The following is a 20335-nucleotide window of genomic DNA, read 5'->3' as shown; positions in this document are numbered from 1 at the left end:
TACTCAAAATTCTTATTTCTTCATATTTACACAAAAACAAGTTTTATGTATGGAACGCCTTAATTATCTCGGAAACGGCTCGTACGATTTCTATAAATTTTTGTGCGCAAGTGCTTTGTGATACGACCGGTATTATGTAATATTTTCTATACCTATATGGTATAATTTCGGAGTTATGGCTGCATTTATAGCATCTCTACCAAAGTTAAAATAAATATTGTACATTCAGATGGCTAAGATTGAATACACTCGTTTAATTTGAATATTCTTCAATAATTTATGTACCAGCACCAATTTAGTAACAAGGTCTAGTGTTATTAAGTTAGTAAAAAGTTCAATGAAACTGGTACTGTAAAATATTTATCCAAATTATGGAGCAGAAAACCTCAAACAACTGAAGTCATATCATTAAATGTTTGTGTCATCAGTAAAGGCGATTACAGAAGATGCTCAAAATGTAGTTCATATACTTTAAACAAGCCATGCGATTTTTAATACTTTGCAATACATTTTGTAAGATCCCTGACTGCCCGATTCTTCTTATCTGTGTGGTAATCTTTTAATTCCTGATTATTGGCAGGTTTTGTTTTATAAACGATCTTTATCAAGTGACCCCACAGGAAATAGTCTAAAGGATCCATGTTGGGTGATTACGGGGGCCATTCGATAAAACCACGACTTCCGATCCATCTTCTGAGAAACACATTATTTAGATATTGCCTCACCACAAACGCATAATGAGGTGGGGCACCATGTTGTAGCCAAATATTGACGTTTGGAATCTAAATACTCTAGATCACTTAAGTTACCCTCAATGAAAAAGGAACCAATTATTTTGTCGCCTATTATTCCAGCCCATACATTCGTTTTTCGGGATACGCGTATCCAACGAGGATTGTGGTTAATTAACAAGTTGTAAAGAAAAAGAAAAAAAACTAGAAAACTAATTGAGGCTTCCATATATATTAGGAAGTTTTTTAACAAATTATACGGGGCACTCAGTAATTGGTGTCATATACTTGCTCAAATAGCAATTTCATTTTTATGAACGTGAAATGTGAGGAGAGGTTATGTTCAAAAATCTATTTCTAAATTAAACGGTTTTTGTATAAGCTTAACAAACTTGATATTTTTGAACTATGAGTGATATCCCAATTAGCATTAGTGAATTTTTTTTGGAAAAGTTGTTAAAATCCAATGCAGAGAAATATAAATAACTTTTATAAATAGTTTGAAATGGTGATTGAAAGAGTAAGTGAAAATTTCCCTTTGCCATATTGGATTGATAAACCAAATGACACTAATCTTAGGCACAACCAACTATTCACCAGTTAACTAGTCAGTGGTCTGTAACATATTCCACAGAAAATACAAAGTCTTCAGCCTTATCAGCAGCCTTACCATATATTAGTTTTTAAACACAAATACATCGTATATTGAAAAGCAAAGAATCGGAAAAATACCGTTAAAATAAGACGGACGGGTGAAATAACTTAGCAAAAGTAAAACTATCATCTTCATCCCCAAAGAAAATAATCTAATTGCGTTCAGAATGTAGATCTTGTTAGCCATCTAAGTGTACCAAGACATCCAATCCAGTATTTTTCAAAAATTTAAGTTTAATTTAGAAACTATTGATCGACATCCAATGATAATTTTGCCTATTTCAATTATTTTTGATGCTTGTACCAAGCAAAACAAAGAAACATTGATACATTTAAGAAATATATTAGCCATCAAGTATTTCATGTCATTTAGATACCGACAGAGAAACTTAAACATAAAATCGTATTTAACCGCGTTACAATTTTACATTTTATCATGTTTTACATTGAATGACTTTAGCGGCCACATAAATTTCGTAATCGAAACGATCCCATTGTTTGTCTTTTCGAAAATAATTTGGAAGGTCTTTTCTTATAGGTCCCTTTTTATACTGATGTTTCGACTTGTGGTTCTTTTATTGCAGAGCTTGATAAAGGAAATATTTTAGCGTGGACATAAATTAGAGAAGAATTTTTTCAACAAAACAAGGTTTCCTTAGTTAGTTTAACATAACGTACAAGAGGTAGAAAAACATATACTAGTCCACAAAAGTTCAGTAGATTTTCATATGTTAATCATTGAATGTTTCTACATCAATCTAGCACTATTGATATTTCGGATTCTCCATATATCTATATTTTAAATATATAAACATTAGAGTTTGAAATATCAAAACAAATACCCATTCGATATATCTATTTTCCATTTTATTTTATCGGCTCAAAAAAATTCAAACAGTTCATAATTTAGTTATTTATTAACCAAATTAAGTCACGAATGTATGAGAAAGTAGAGAATTATACGATTTCAATAAAACATTTTTGCGTACCCTTATTTTCGAGTAAGTTTTTCAAAATATTTGTTCCTTTATGGGCTATTTGACTACTACGATTATTAAGCACTAAAAGATTGAATGTAGAAGTAATTCGTTCAGATGCTATAGATGTAGCAGAAGAAATATTTAACAGCTATTTCTAATAGCACAGGAGATAAGTGTATCTAACGATCTTCGATCCCAAATTTAAATGCATTTGATGACCTTGAGATATTCAGCTGATCGAAATACTGTTTCAATTCAGCAAGCATTGAACGAAAACTTCAGCCTAAAATTTTATTATTTTAACCCTTAACCACAGACATGAATTTGATTGACATTACAACAGACAGGAGTCAAATTGACTCTTTGTATTTTAAATGGGTTTTTTTAGAATCAATGTGAAACACTTGAAGATTCATCTAATTAAAAATTATTTTCAAGTTTAAAATCATTTATTATAAAAATCATAATTATAAAAAACACATTCTAAGAAAATGAGTAAATAATTATTTTAAAATTTAAAAACGTTTAAAACAAAACAAATTTATTCTAAAAAGAGATAAAAAAAATATATTTAAATACAAGTTGAACATATAGGAGATGAACATTGTAGGCATACTGGACGCCTGCATCTAGAGCATAATGGAGAAGTTTTCCTTTTTAGTTTCTTGGGGCAAATTGAACAGTATTTTATAATGGCGAGTTTACCTACTGGTTCTATTGGTTGCTCTTCTTTTCTTCCCAAAATGTTTCTAATAGCTACTTTTATTTCCTGTCTTACACGTGAATTACTCTGTCTTCTCTCTAATTCTTCAGTGATAAGCTGCTTTCCAAGATTTTTCATAAACTCCAGTCTTGTATCTTTTCTTTCAATTTTGGTACTTTTAAAAAGAATATATGCATTTGCTGCACATATGTCTAATATTCTAAAGAAAATTACCATAGGCCATCTTTGCGTTCTACGGCCATTAGAATATAAAGCACATTTTTGATCTAGACTTTTAACGCCAGACGTAGTATTATAGAAGTTAATCATTTCTGGTTTGTCGACATCAGGATCTTGAGCTGCGGAGGAATGCATTGATGACACGAGTAATACAGCCTTCTGTTTTTTTGGTACATGTGATAACAAAGTGACATTTTCCGAAAAACCATAAAGGGAACTTCCATTTTGTCTCGTCCTATTAGGCTGAAACTCGGGAGGTATTTCCGATTAATTGAGAAATGCGATGAATGATAAACCTTTTGAAGGCGATTTGTGAAGATTACATAAAAAAATAAAGTTAAAATCATGTAGTGAAAAACTTACTGACAAGGAATCCAAAGTGATTATACAACTGCTAAAACTAAAACCCATAAAATTGAGATATTAATATAAATTACAGTATTAGATACGAGGATTGCTGATTAAGTTTTAGAATTCACAAATAAAAACAAATATTTATAATTGGATATAGCTTTATTGTGTATTCCCCATTAAAATCAATACACTTTTTCATGTGTTTGAACTAATTGTCGAAGCATTTTTCAATTTCGATTGAGGTACCTCCAAAACATGTAATTTGAACGCATTAACCATTTTTCCAGGTATCAAAAAACATCGATCTTGCAATATACTTTTGAACTAAGGGAATAAGAAGAAATAATTGGGTGCAAAAAGGGACTGTATGGATGATGTCTCATCAATTCGTTATTTTGATTGTTTAAAAGCGCTTTCGTTTGTACTGATGTGTGAGACCTTGATTTTGGCAAACAAATGCTGGTGTACCATTCAGAAATGACTGTGCTACGTAGTTGTGATGAAAAGGTGGCAACAATTTCAGTTATTCGGAAAACACAGGCGACCATTTGCTTCGAAGTTCTTCGTACGCGAATAACTTTTATTGGCTTTGGCTAAATCCAGATAGACAATTGTTGTTTACGATCTTGTAGACGTCTTTTGAATTGAATGTTTTAACAACTTTGCTATTTATGAGCGACTGTCAAATTATATGATATCCAACGCAAACAAATACTTGTGACAGCCAAAAAAATGTTGATGCAATATCAAATGTAGGAGAGTGAAACTAATGTCCAAGTATGCCTCCATCTCACGATATGTCATAAAACGTTCTTGCAATATAATTTACGTACAGCATCGATGTTTTCTGACACAACAACCGATTTTTGGCAACCTTCACGATGGCTGAAGATGATGCTTCATCATCAAAAGTTGAAGCGAGTTAATCGGCACACTGCTGTTGATTCAATCCATATCGAAAGTCATAGAAAGTGATCGTGATTCAATTCCATTTCTTGACCAAGATCAAATACCACTCGTATGACAACTCATTCTGAATAAAGTTATCATTGAAAATGTCAAACTTTCTTATGGTAGTGTCAAATTTGACATATTCACATCAGTGTTGTCATATTTCAGAGCTTAAGTAGCAGCCCTCAAAAAATAAAAATACATTTACAGCTAGTGACATTTCTCAATGTACAGTATCTAGAATAAATTTAATGAATTTATACCCAAATGGAATTGGGCATAAGTTGCTTCGAGGTAATTTTGTTCATGTATTTATTCTTCATACTTTGAATAGAAAATCAGTCTTACCTTTTTTCCAATTATAGAATAATTTGTTCAGTTACTCCGATTTTCTTAATTCGATAATTGAATTAATTAGATAAGTACTGATGATGAATTGAGTGAGATAGTACAATTATAGTCACGAAATGTCTACTTGGTTCCGTCTTAACAAGTGACTCTGAGAAAATACGCGTGTATTGTCGAGATAGAAATCTGATAGCTTTATTTGCAACTTTGTGCAAATGCAAAGACATTTAGAAATCAAATAATCACTAGAACGTTACTATCAATTCGATAGTTTGGTAAAAATAGAGAAGCATACACGTAAATTTATTCGCTCATCCCATTGACAATTTTGTATATTTATTCATGAAATGTTTCATAAATTTGCTGTATTAAACAAACTTCCGAATGAAATGTTATATCAAGGGATGATCTTCAGATGTTCAGTCATTAGAGTGACGCATAAACGTTACTATAAATAGTTGTTAAATTTTTAGTTTGAACTTGTACACTTCAAACTGTACACTTTAAACGATACTGGTTTCTTCCTTAGAATGTCGAATATAACTAATTGATTATTTGGAGAATTTTTTAGGTCTGTTTAGACCAAATCGAAAAGATAGCTGAATAATCTTCATGAAAAAAAAACTAATATCGTACACTATCGAACTAATAAGTGAGGGAAGGATGATATTGCCTCATTTGCAGATGAAAAAAATTGTTTTTTACAAAAACGTCATTATGTTATCAGAACATTTTCGATTTTCTTCAACATTCATTGTCTCTAAACTAAAGAACAGTTTTTAAACTAAAGAACAGTTTCCAAAGGAAAGTAAAATCAATCAGTGGAGGAATTTATTACCAAAACTACAGCCCGCTTTGATGGTGAAGATATATTAAACTACACAAACGATGTAGAGCGTTTGGACAAGTGTTGAATTAATAATTTGTTAACTAGATCAGGGATTTGATGGATTATTATGATAGTGAGGAGTATCATTCTCTCATTTACTGTATCATTTTATCATCAATGTCAAACATAACATTCTTTTCTATAGATGATAACTGAAATTGAGGTTGGAAATACCTCCGAGTAAATAATTTGTATTTTCAAAGCATTGTTCAAGGAAGTCAATGTAAACTGTCGATAACAATAAATTGATATCCCATTTGAATATAAGCCATATTAATCAATTACACGTATTGTGGTTTAATGGTTGGATACCATAAAGTTGAGATTTATACTAGTAGCCAAAGATAAAAGCGGTATACTCAGTCTAAAACAGGTACATGTACTGGCTTATCAAAAGAGGCCACTTATCGTTTCAAATAAGCCGATATGTTACAAGCTGGACTTATCCTTTAAATTATTAACGACTAGTTTGATTTTAACATTATTTTGTGAGATTTATTAGTTTGATAAGTTCCCTATTGTATGAAATAAATAGTGCAGTCATTGCAGCGTTATTGCTTCGAATATGGATGCCAGCTGAAGAATATTCGCTATGTAGACGGTACGGCAATACTAACAAACAACATACTCGAGAGAAAAACCAAGTGCACGGCAATAACTAGAAATGCAATTTCAAGTGCCTAACTGCATATAGATAACAACATCAAAGATATCATTCATCAATAAACTAGAAGCCTTAGAAATGTGGACCCTTAGAAGAATGTTGCGTATACCACGGACAGTCAGAGTGAGGAATGAGGAAGTACTAAGAAAAACCGGGACTGAGAGAGAGTTGTTCAACTCGACCAAGGTGCGAAAGATTGGATACTTGGGTTACGTTCTTAGAGGAGAAAGATATACAATACCCCAATTGATCATACAAGGAAAGATCGAAGAAAAAAGAGGCGTAGGCCAAAAACAAATGTCATCGCTACGCAATATAAAACACTGATGTAGTAGTAGTATGAAGTATGCTGACTATTCGCAGGAAAATTTAGAACAATGTTTGCAATCCGCTAGAGACGGAATGAGTACCAGACCAGCTGCGAATACCTACAACATACCCCGTAGAACAATTTTCAACAAAATGAGTAACCTACAATCAAATAAACCAGTTTACCAGGGCAGCACTTAACGAGCAGCAGATGCGAGAATATATAGAGAATCTACAAAAAACAGTAAACGAAGTTCCATCTCATGCCATATATAACTACGATGAATCTAATTCGACCCAGATTAAAAAAAATTTTATCTAAGCGCGGTATAAAATACTCTGTTTCCACCTTATGTAGTATATAAGTTCAAGCATTTGTGGGATATTTGGACTGAAAATGGGCCAGCCATACCATATCTGGGTATGCCTAGATTAAAGAAGATTGAACAAAAAAAAGTTATAATTCACGACAATCTCTCGTCACATATAAACGTGGACGTTTTAGAAATATGCGAGGCTAATTATATTCATTTTGTGTATCTCCCACTCAACAGCACACACAACCTTTAGATGTTACATTTTTTACTCCAAAGAAAAAAGCATGGCGAGAAATCTTGTCCCATTACAAAGAAACACACGTAGTAAGTAGATCCAATGTGTAGGAAAAACATTTTCCTGCATTTCTAAGGAAATTAATGCAAAGAATCTCTGAAAATGCTACCTCTAATTCAATTTCTGGATTTAGAAAATGTGGCATTGTAAGCCCTCTACTAGAAATATTAGGTGCTTCCCATTTTAACAAACCTGGGAATGAAGATGATAGGGATAAAAACGAAATAAAAAATTCATTTATAACCTATTTATGAAGAAAAGAGCAGACTGCTACACTGTTTCAAACAAGGAATAAGAGAAAAAAGTTGGCAGTTCCAGCTGGAAAAAGAATTGCACACAGCGAAATAAGTTCCACTGATCTGCCTGCGGAAATTTCCGGAAATTCAAAAGAAAAGCGGCTGACGATGTTTTTGAAGAAGATGTGGCACTTTGTGATCAACTTCTGACATACGAAGAGTCTGATGACGACCTAGATGAAGTAGGAGATATGGAGGAGGACAATGATTTCAACAAAAAACTAAACTCTGACTATTTCAATAAAACCACTGCTCAAAAAATAAAGAATCTGAACTTAGAAATGTTAAAAGAGTGGTTGGTGAAAATATTCTGTTTCTTTACGAAAACGACGTTTATTCTGGAGAAATAACATCGGTGGACGAAAATGGTGGTATGATTAATGCCATGGATGGAGCATTAAAATTTTGGCCTTCAAAACGTGATGAAATTTGATACACATGGGATCAGATACTTAATCAATAGACCCTCCGAAGTACATGATAAAACGTGGCTTGTATACCGTACGAGAATGTGACAAACTGTGATGGAATTAATTTTTTAGAATTATATCCACAACAGTGTTGCCATATCTCAAGAGTCTGAGTAACAGCCTGCGTAATTTAGGAAAGTCATAAACTTTTATTTATTATCATTCTTTCCCATTATTTATAGCCAATTACACATAGTGCTTATTAGAAAGTTGTTTTGAATGTTTGCAACTTGTTCAATATTTAGAAAAGGTGCTGTTTATGAGAATTTTTTCTGTATGTCTGTATATATATATATATATATATATATATATATATATATATATATATATATATATATGTATATAGTGCCAATTTGTTTCTAAATTTCCACAGTCGATAAATGGAGAATAATGAATGAGAAACTTAATTTGATTTAGGAAAAAACTGAATAGAAGTCATTAGAAATCCTGGCGGCAACTGATATAAAAATACAGAGATAAAACGAAACGTAGTATTTAACAGTAAATCCTTGTACAAATCTACCCGTGATTGCCGCCTGCATTTCTCTATATAGCGGACATGAATAAAATAAACATTGAATTCAAATATAATCGCACCACTGGCTTGAAAGAGCTGCGCCTTATAGCACCCTAGCGGCAAAATCAAACAATCCTGATTTAAAATATTGCGAAGTGAAGTTCTCGTTTCCATGTTTAATGCATATTGGTAATGATGTGTCTGGTTCTACACTAGCTTGACAAAATGGTAACACCTTTTCTTTCGAAGCACCATACAAAAAACAACCTACCGGCTTGTAACTTTAAAAAAGGAGAAGATTATCTGAATCTATGAATTTCATACAGGTTGTATACGGTGATTGATGAATAATTACCGGCATTATAAATTTATTCTTTTCTTCACTTTGAACACACAAAAGCATTTTCAAAATTTATTGCGATCGGAATATCACTAAGTACTATTTTACTCAGTTACTTGTAGAAAATCTTCAATTTCTTGAAAACATTTTTCAAACTTCTTATGTTTCTTATTTCCTAATAGACCAATTTGTATTGGGTTATCTGCGGACCTATTAGAACCTATCTTTTAGAAGATATCTCGTATAACGAAATTATATATAACGCGTAGATTATGGACCGTCAAATTATAGTGATTTACAAGCGGGGTAAAAAGCTGCAGCGAGAGAAGGCCCTCCTCTGATGAAGGGAGTTGCGAAGCCCCTACGTTTTGTTTAATTAGAAGATTAAGTTCGAGGTTAGTTCGAGTGTAAATTAGTACTGACCAATATAAATGACACACTGAAGAAGCTGCAAGGGGTCACCCCTTCCCCCGAAATGAGCTGCGTGAAGGAAGCTTTTCTTTAAATAATTTAAAACTGAGGTTATATTGGGTCTATATTAGTATTGACTACATAGTACTTGTACTGGATTAATAACTAGATAGTTGGTGGATTTTTTAAATAAAATGCAAAATAATAATAGTAGGTAACTTAACCTAACCACACTTTCTCAACCGATGATTGATAATGACAAATTATAGTTAGGTTAGATTAGGTTAGGTGTTAATAACTTTGATCAAAATTTCGAAACAGTGTTCTAGAAAAAGGCCAAATCAAAATAAAATTTTTAAAATAAAAAAGAATATATGGAACTAAATTGAAGTATGATATCGTAACCGTAATAGTATTCTCTATAAAATTCCATTAATTGATACATAATACGACCCCTAAATGATTAACGGCAACATTGGACACGCCATGCATGACACAATACAAAGTGGCGTCTTAATCCAGTTACGTTTCGTTTCACATAAAGCTGTAAGACACACATTTTCGAAAATTAATATATGTCGAAAGCTACTGATCTCCGCAATTTAAAATTTCCTACAAAAACTCCTTATCTCATGGACTATTTTAATGAAAATATGAGTATCCAATTTAACGGTCCATAATATAAAATGTTAGCTGCAGAGCGCTAACATCGACAGCAGAGATAAAATAATTATTCGAAACCTCTCCTGGAACCAAAAAGCACGAGTATCCAATTCAACGGTCCATAATATAAAATTTAGCCTTCGATCTCAAAAACAGTTGCAATTGCAGTTTAAATAGTTCAGACACTTGCTTTTGGTTCACATATTTTTAGTCACTGGAAATCTTTTATATTATGCAACTTTCTCACCAAATTGAGTACCACAATACATCTATTCTTCCCGAAAATGTAAACATTTCTCCACCACTGAAGATACTAAAGAGGCTATAGTACAGCAAACGAAAGCCATTCGGGCAGAAGTTTTCCAGAAATACTTTCAGTTACAAATGTAACGTTGGGATAAATATATAGCTAGCCAAATGCAGTACATTTTCACTTAAATAAGCAGATTCATTTACAAAAAATGACTTAATTACATTAGTGGTATGTCACAGATGCGCTAGAGGTACAGAACCAATGAATACCCAGCTTTATTTGAGTCCAGTTATGAACATGCTTCTTCTTGTTTTATTCTAAAATATCTCTCAGTACTGTATGATTTCAAAGTGGTTTCAGTGAGTATGATCGTAGTTCATAAAATAATAGCAACTTTGCTGACCATACAGCTATAAGGAGAAAATAGTGGAGAAGCAACTGAAAAATTACAAACAGATCTCAAAGGAATGAATAAATGGACACAAAAATGGAAGAATCGGACTGAATAAAGCGAAATCCATATATGCCAACTCCAAATTGTATGCCAACGTATACTACTATATTTCAATTCAATAGTAGCATTTTCAAACAAATATCTAGGTACAACGCTTGATAGAAATTTCCGCTGGCGACGTTGACGAGAGCTTATATGAAGAAAAATATATATAAGCTCATAAGGTGAAGCTCAACTATTATGTTGGTGGTCAAATGCCTGAAGTTAAATATAATACAGCGATACCAAAATAAATTACTAAAGATCATTCATGCTCCCGTGGTATATTCGTATTAGTGACCTATATTTATAGTGACCTGAAGATGAAAACTATTAAATAATATTCCATTGATTTAGAGAGGAAGAAAGGCTTCATCAACAAATGTCGAGGTAATCCAGCTGCTGAAAGTACCAAATCATATGAGTTACTGAAGAGAGAATCTTAAAATTTAGGTTATAATAAAATTGCTCATCGATCTATTTTGACGATGTTGTAATGTACTGATATGCTCAATATGTATTAAATATATATATATATATATATATAAAACTGATATTGGTGGAAATATTTTAATTTAATATTTAATTAAAACTATGCCAAAAGAGGTTGGTTTATCACAAGGCGGTGTTCTGGGCCCACGGATGTATCTCCTGTACTCTTCGGTATGCCACTAACAGATGCCGAGGGTTATGGTAGTAGACAAAATTGGACAAGAGGCTAATGAGAAACTACAAAAAGGATTAAATAAACTAAATACATGAGCAATCTGGCACAGAACACTTAATAAAAATAGATCTGCAAGCATGTAAGTTTTACAAATAACATAATGATATGATATCAGCAAATATAATTTCATATTCGGCATCTAAGCACGAACAGGGATAGTATGGAAGCTACGATAAAAAAAGTACATTAGAAAGGAAAAGAAAAAGCAGAATTTCAATCGAATAAATTTATTCTTGCCATAGAGGATACAATTTCAATAATCAAACTTAAGCCTCTGTAAACATAGACTATAAACATCCAAAACAAAATATCGAGGAGTATTTTCCATGTTTATTGGTAAATAAGAAATAGCTTCCTTCACAAAGGCGTGGAAATGTAAATATAGCACCAGGGTAGCTTGAAAGAACGCTTCACACCCACAAACGTCGGAACTATCTAGACTAACATGAGTTAACGAAAAAACTCAAAAGGATCAATGGTTTTGAGCTAGTTATTGGAAGTGAAGTATAGTGGGTGTTATGTATCGTAACCAATACAGAGCAAATCTGGATTTTTTGCGATAAAATTTAATATAAGAATAGTATAAAAGAAGTTTCCACACTTATTCTTCATTTTTTTTTATTCGACTAGCTTCCATACTTCGAATTATTGCTTCTATTTGTCCATTCCATCCCCAAATTACCTCAGCTTTCTGTTGATCTGGTTTCCGTGGATTCTTCACTCAGACAACATGTAATAACACTTCAATAAAGATTAATAAGAAAAATATTTTTCTCTTTATTCCTATGAAATTTCACGCAATTTTTTTCTATCCGTACAGACATACAAGTAGCCACTTCTTGTCGGTAAACGACACTTTGTAAAATGTTCCAGTAACTAGTTAACTGGTGTATAAAATACGACTTATTGTGTTACAGGTGTCCCAACGGTGATACATTACGGTAGTTATCATTGCCAATTGGTAACACTTGACTTACAAGGTGGTCTTAGTTTAGAATAAAAACAACAATATTAGAAAATAACTGAAGTCAGAGGTGTCCGTTCATATAACGTTGAACAGTAACATTCCTATGTTATCATTGCAGCATTAAACAGTATAAAACTACGGGAAAGGAAAGGTCGAATGTCCAACCCAATCAAGTGAGATTTCATTATCAATTTCATTTCACAGTTATTTACTTTATTCATTCAGTTTCGAACAAAAAATCAAGAAATGTAATATGTATCATGCCTAACTTAAAGCAGCTGGATATGGTGCAAGACAACGTGGAAGAAATTGCATGCAAGTCAAAATATTTCATATTGGACATCGTTTGAAAAGTCTCTGAATTATGGCTGCCCCTAGCAAAACTTCCATAAGAAATTAAACAGATTCCTAGGGGCAAATTTTATTCAATATATATTGACCGGTTTGAAAATGAAAATAACGGAACTAAATGAAATGAACAAGGAAGAAGTAACTAGACTCCTCCCTAGAATTTCAACTCGCACGCAATAAAAATGGCACCAAAGTAATAATGTTACAAGTGCGAGATTTTTCACTAAATAATCAGCTATATATCTCCAGTAACTTCCAGTTTCCCTCTAATAGCCAACAACGAAGCATGCATATCAAAAAGTAAATCCACTTGATTAATGTATAGGACTTGTATTCAGCTTTACGAATAGAATTATCTTTCGTAGGCGAGGGATATAGATCAAACATAGGAGACGTATGCACGTCTTCAGATTTTCTTTTTTGTACATTATTATTGTTGACATGATATCCAAGAGAACGAATAAACAATACGTTCGCAACAGTTAGGTGTCGTCGCTTAATACCTGGCGATAAAACTGAATTCTTGGATGCTGTCATCGTGTTTTTTATAACTATCTAATTTGCTTCAAGCTCTTAATTCCAAAACACGAGTACGAGTATACCTTCACCTCTAAAATTGACAGGAGAAAACATTGAATTCAAAGTTTCATTGAAATAAACTGAAATAAACAGCTTAAAAATGTCCTAAAAATAGTTTTACATAATATTTTGAGAAAAATTGAAAATTTCTGGCAGTTTAGAGTAGAAATATTTATTTTAAAAATATAATACCTTATGCTGTAAAGTTTTGTCAGGTAAATTTCATTTGAACAATAACAATAAAAACATTTCAAATATATGAATGTACTACATCTATTATCACTGCTATCTACTTTTCAATCTGCTTATTAATATCTTAAAAATATTGACGTTACTATAAGGAAGTACAATTAGTAGTACTTACGTATCTGCTTTTACTACTAATCCATAAAATTGTTGTATAAGGCATTATACTTCCCCTTTGAAATTGTAAGTAACAGATTTTCTGTCACGTTTGCGGATTATTCTAATATATTAGGAGTATAGTTACGCATCACTCTTAAAAGCCATAGTTTTTAAAATAAAAATTCACAAAAAGACACAACTAATGTTTGTTAAAATAAATGTTATCGCTAATATCATATTTTTAATATTTTTAATTGAGCTTGAATGTTAAGAATTATGTCTCATTCTCATTAGTGAAAGTTGCTCTCTGTAATGAAGTACTTTTAAATTTGAGTTTTACTCATCGTACCGGAGAGATTAATGATTCTTGTGATGAGAGAATACGGTTATCGTTATGAACTCATTTAATGGTACTAACCCATATTTCAACCAAATTACCAAGACTGCAGTTTGGGAGATTGTGTAGCTTTTGTAGCTTCAAGTTTTCTTAGAATTCGCTGATCGTAAATATTGATGAACAGAAGTAGATTATTCTAAATAATAAGCTATGTACGTCTTTTCTATCCGTGGTTGAATGAAAATAAACATATAGGAATCAATAACTGGTGTACATCACCATAAAGAAACTTCATATCAAAAGTGCTGTCGGTGTTTACTGTGAACCAAATATTCTTGGGTCCTTATACAGTTTTAATTCAGTTTCTGGAAACCAATGAATTAAAACTTATGGAATGTTGCAAGCGAGATACTTATTCTTCAGAAGTTGTTTAGCTAAATAATTCGGCAGAAGTCAATGAACACACTGAAAAATAATTTGTGTATAGAACAAACAATTAAGTTGTAAGTAATCGTATACTTTTTACCTGATATTTCGGTTTGAATAGGAAATTGATTACTTGAGAAGTTATTTTATTTGTGTTATGACTAAATGTATTTAGTTAAATAATATAGAATCCACAATGAATTTTCTGAGAATGTGAAAATTCAGAATACTTAGTTTTGTTATTTTTTGCATATTTCGGAAAAACCATCCCAAATTTGAGAGAATTTGTCTGGACATTAATTTTTACCTCAATTTCTCAATCTTTCAGAGAATGAGGCTGTCCTAATGTGATTTATTACGGTTCCGCCTGCGCTCCTTTCAAGTTCAACCGCGTAGAATATTTCAGGTGAATATTGGGAATTTCCAACTATTTTCTCAATAATTTATTACTTAACCACAACAATGATCGTTAGTAGACCAATTGGGATGTTCAGTTTTTCTATAAAAGAGTTTTTATTTCTAAGAAGTGCAAAATGCCGAAGAACAATTCTAACCTGATCAATTCCTTGCTCAAAAGCTATCCTAAGTTGCTCACATCAATGGAAATATATTGTATAGTGTTCGTGCTGGATGCCGTATAATTTGACGATCGTTCCAAAAAAATCTCGTCTCCATTGGTGCAAAGAAATGCTGGAAAGATTCAATTACGGTATTTCAAAAGACGTCTAGAAGATCATGACAGACAAATCATGGATTTATGCACATGAATCCGAAACTAAACAACAATCAACTGTATGGGTTTTTCAGAACGATTCAAATCCAATAAATGTTGTTAGCACACGAAGTACTTCGGAGCAAATGGTCGAATGTTTTGTCAGAATAACTAAACATGTCTCCACCGTTCCATTGGAGCAACGTAGAACGGTCAATTCTAAATGTTTGCCCGAAATGTTCGAAAAAGTTATGGATACTACACGACAATGCAGGATCTAACACATCACTTCAAACAAAAACGTTTTAGAACAGTCGAAACATTGAATGGAAGGATCATCCGCCGTATAGTCCTTGTATGGTACTCAATGATTTCTTCTTATTTCCTCAGATCAGAAATATATCGAGAGGTCAACGTTTTTCTGTTCATATATTTTCGAGGTGCCTCAATCGAAATGCATGCATGCAAAAGTTTATTGATGTCCCACCGAAAAAAATTCACTTATGGTATCAGATGCCGTCCCTTACATGGTATAAGCTGAACAACAACTTCAAATAATTCATCCAAATTTTGTTCACACCACTTGTTTAGCTCATGGATACAACAAAGTAGCCGAAAATATTGGATACGAATTTTCTGATGTGAATGTACCAATAAGTAGCATTGAAAAGTATTTGGCAAAAGTCCTTCACGAATTTAGTACTAGAAAGAGATGTTCTTGAATGGGTGTTTAACTCCCGAATCACAGAAGCCTCACTAGGAAATCAACCAACATTTATCAAAATGCATTACAATTTTGTGGTAAAAATAATAAACAATTTAGAATGCATTAAAAATTCGAAGGAATTATTGCAAAAGTTTCAAGTGAAATTGATAACTCAGTAAGTGATAATTATTTCACTGTTGAAGAAAGAGCGGCCTCAAAACCCTCCAGATAATTTAAAAAACTTTGAAATTGACGTGGACATAGAATTTTCAGATTCAAGTCACTCTTAATATGCTCGAATTACTGTAGTGCAGTTGAGTTCAGTTTATAATAAATAGTAGTGAAAAGACCGAAATAGAAATTAATCGAAGAGTTTGAATAAATCATTTGAATTAGTTCAATGATAGTGATAAGTGAATTTTATTAATTAATTAAGTGTAGTATTCAAATTAATTGAGAAGTAATTTGCATTTCATGTGAATATATACCTGGGCATATTTCATCAAAATTTTTCGCCAATAATCCGCTCTTTAATTATTATTGTCGACTGAAAACTGGTTGTATTCTAAAATATTAATACGATTACAGACCAAGACCACTATGTATGATACTGAAAACCGATTTCGACATGTATATTTATGAGTAATACAACTAGGTTTATTAGGTCTTTACATTTTCACACCATTATATTTTCACCAGCGGAGTATAATTCTGTTTTATATACGATTTTATTGAGTGTCCGAGCAAATATATCAGAATATATTGACATATAATCAGCTTGCAGAAAAGGTCATCTAAGAAGGTCACACAGAATCAGTAACAATGGACGTATATCTGTTGGATACTGAGCTCACAATGAATCTTCAACCATCTTAGCGTCTACTAGTCACTTCAATTAAATTCGCAGTTAATTAGTCAATAAAGTGAGATATGTATTGAGACATACGGGATTAATGCTTTGAATGTTTGATAACACTGGTTAACAAAATTTTTTTGTCACACTTAAACTTACATAAATTTTGAATGCATTAGAGTCATCAAACAATAATATATCAATGGAATAAAATTGACACATCAGTTTTCTTTGTGACACCAAGACATATATTTTTATAAATAGTACAAAAATCACTAACAAATATTATTATTAATATTTCTTAAAGTACAATGAATAGCTACGATTTTCGTGAATGTTGGTTTTCTGGAAGATTCCTTCTAAGTCTCCGACAGTAATCTGCTAGCAGTCTTGAACTTCTTTTCCTTGATAGCACTTTTCTATTAAGGAAATATTCGAATGGAACCTTTCCCCTTGATCGTCACTCACAGTACCCAAATTCTTGTGGCATCCAGAAATCCAAAAGAGAGTGCATTATATGCATTTTTGAAGATATATTACATCCCAAAGCTTTTTATAAAATTCTAAAATTGAATGAATGGTTTGTAATTTTCCGCTTTATAGTTTCCTATGAAATTTTTTGTACAACATTCACAAAATAGTTCCAGGTGACTTCTTCCAGATCATTCAGCTTCCCTTCAAAGTTTGTATCCTTCATTAGTTACCGTATTATTGTTCCAATAATTATTCCCTCTTTAATTTTTGCATGACTGAGCTTGGAAAATTTCTCTTTCAGGTATAAGAATTTACTGCCATCCTTAGGTATAGCTTTTATAAAATTTTTCATCAGGCCGAGCTTTAAATATATATTTTGTGTAACCAAGCTGTAGTCCAAGTAAAAGAGCAATGCCTTCAAAATCTTCACAAATTTTCCAAACATGTTTCAATTGTTTTAAGAAGGAACTTCATATTCTCGTGAATTTCTTTTATATCAGAACAATAGGCAACCGGCACTGAACGAGATTTGTTTCCGTTATATAGCAACATTGCTGTCAAATTAGTTAATGTTATTACAATAGACTAGATCATCTCTTCAGAAAAGTGAGCTTTCATTACGATGTCGGAAATAAAAAATTTTCGTACCAGGAGAAACTGAATTCCAGTCGTTTAATCTAGACTCCAGAAGCTCAGCTTGCTTTTTAGACTAATTCAAATCACGTACTAAATCGTTTAAATCAACAAATTCCGGACTAGAAACAGAATCCTGACTTTCTGCTTGATTTTGAGGCTTTGGCACTATGTAGGACTGGCCTGTTGGCCGATGACAAGTTTGAGTACGGGACAGTATGTTTGAACTTGGTTGTGACGTCTTGAATTAAACAAAAATAACAATCACTTACATGATCTGTTGGTTCTATCCAAATCATTGGTATACCAAAAGGCAAATGTCTAGATTCTTGTTTAGCAATGTATTTTTATAGGGTGTATTTTTGAAGGTGATTAGGTCACTAGATTTAGTCCTTTGAAAAGCTATGAGAACAGAGTTGCTCCAGGAGAAACTAGTATCGTCTGCAAAGTTTATAGAAGTTCAAGATGCCCACTTCGAATATTTATCTTAGCTTTATGTTCGTTTCTTCCGAGCAGATGGAGACTATAAACTTCTAAGTAAATTTTTCTATATCCCAATCTTTTCCTTATGTTAGTGTTTCCAATAAATAATTACAATTTATGATATTTTTCTTCAAAATATCTTTTTATGGTGAATGGTTTCCTTGGCATATTAAACGATCTAAAAATCTACATTTCTTCTAAGCCATAAATTTTATCGAGTTAAACAAAAAGTACCTTTTTGTTGAAAAATCGATTTAAACATCCATTTTTGTTATCTTTAGATTGTGCAGGTGGTCCCTGTAAAAGCTACAAATTGTTAACCATTGGACGTGAGCTACCCGTGGTTTTCAGATAGTAGTGTAGAATTATTTATTCCGTCAAGCACTCCATCATCCACTGAAAAGGAAGGAGAAAAATAAATGTTTTTCTACGTCACAGCATAATGTGACATCTATCACTTCCGAATTTTCCCAGATCACCATGTATAAGTTCCGCGTTGTAGGACTCGTTGTACGAGTTTTATTTTATAACGCGCTCGTATGATGTCTTATAACGGGTTATGTATGTATGTGAAAATTATTCGGTTTATTTTTCATCATTGAAGCGGGCTTAGATCGATGAATACGCTATGAATTAGATATATGAGTTTTATGAAAATCAAACTAAGAACATTTTTCATAAAAAACTCATACTATGTATCACATACAAACATTTATTGCATGTTGATTCGGTATCGAAGCTATCTAAAATAACATTTCACAGATATCTTTTTTTAGGGGAATATTCAAAAGTATCTTCTTGGTCGTCTGTATTCATTAAAATTTCACTATTTAGTGATTCTTCCTTTTCTATTCTATGTTTTTCTACATTTTTGCATATGGGGCAAGACAGTATTGAAGATTTATTTTAAATTCAGAAGATCGTTTCCCTGAAGAATCACAATTTGTATTTAGGTTTTCTACACGTTAATTTTTGTTTACTTCATCAATAATTTGTATTGAGCTTTCTTCAGCACTAGAATTTATAATGCTGGCGTTGATGTATCAGCTAATTGTGCAAGGTCTTCCTCATCTAAATCTCCAGCGTCATCTGTTGATTCATAAATACCTCGTTCATTCATGTCGTCAAATCCTTTCCCACATACTGATGTAGTAATAATTACTTTATATTCGAATAATATGATAAATTTTTTTGTAAAACTATTTCAGGCCAAATATTTTTGCCATAGACGGTTAAACATTTTAATCCCTTGGAATACACAGTTTGGTCGTATATTAAAAAAAAAGTTTATGCTACACAGGTAAATGAGGTAAATTCACCTCAACAATTGAAAGACGGAATTCAACGTTACGTTAATGATCTCATAGCTGACTCCCAACTGTTTAGAAGATTAATGGATGCTTTAGAAAAAAGGATCGACTTGTGTATTCGTGAAAATGGACGACATTTTGAACACCTACTCTAATTGAATTATTTTTCATGTTGTTAGCCTTGTTTTAAATTTTCATTTCATAGTTTTCTGTTTAATTTGTTTAATAATAATAAATAATCATTACTTAATACCAGCATCTGTTATTACTTCATAATTTTTAAATCAAAATAAAAAAAAACGATACATATTATCGAATTTCATCAAGAGTAGCCTTTTGGGTGTAAAATTAAATGATGTTCAATTTCTCTTGAAAATTTACTTGATAAATCTAATATTGAAAATGTTATGTTCAATACTACTTGGAACCTAACCGTGTAACAATCGCCCTCTATGAGAGACAGACATAAAGACAAATTCATTGGATTTATCAATTTCCAAAACATATTCGTATGAGATTTCAATATAATGTTACTTGTAGTTGCGGCAAAACCG

This window comes from Diorhabda sublineata, chromosome 2 (assembly GCF_026230105.1).
Source record: "Diorhabda sublineata isolate icDioSubl1.1 chromosome 2, icDioSubl1.1, whole genome shotgun sequence".
In the NCBI taxonomy this organism is placed as follows: Eukaryota; Metazoa; Arthropoda; class Insecta; order Coleoptera; family Chrysomelidae; genus Diorhabda; species Diorhabda sublineata.
Note: the sequence above shows the minus strand (reverse complement) of the source record.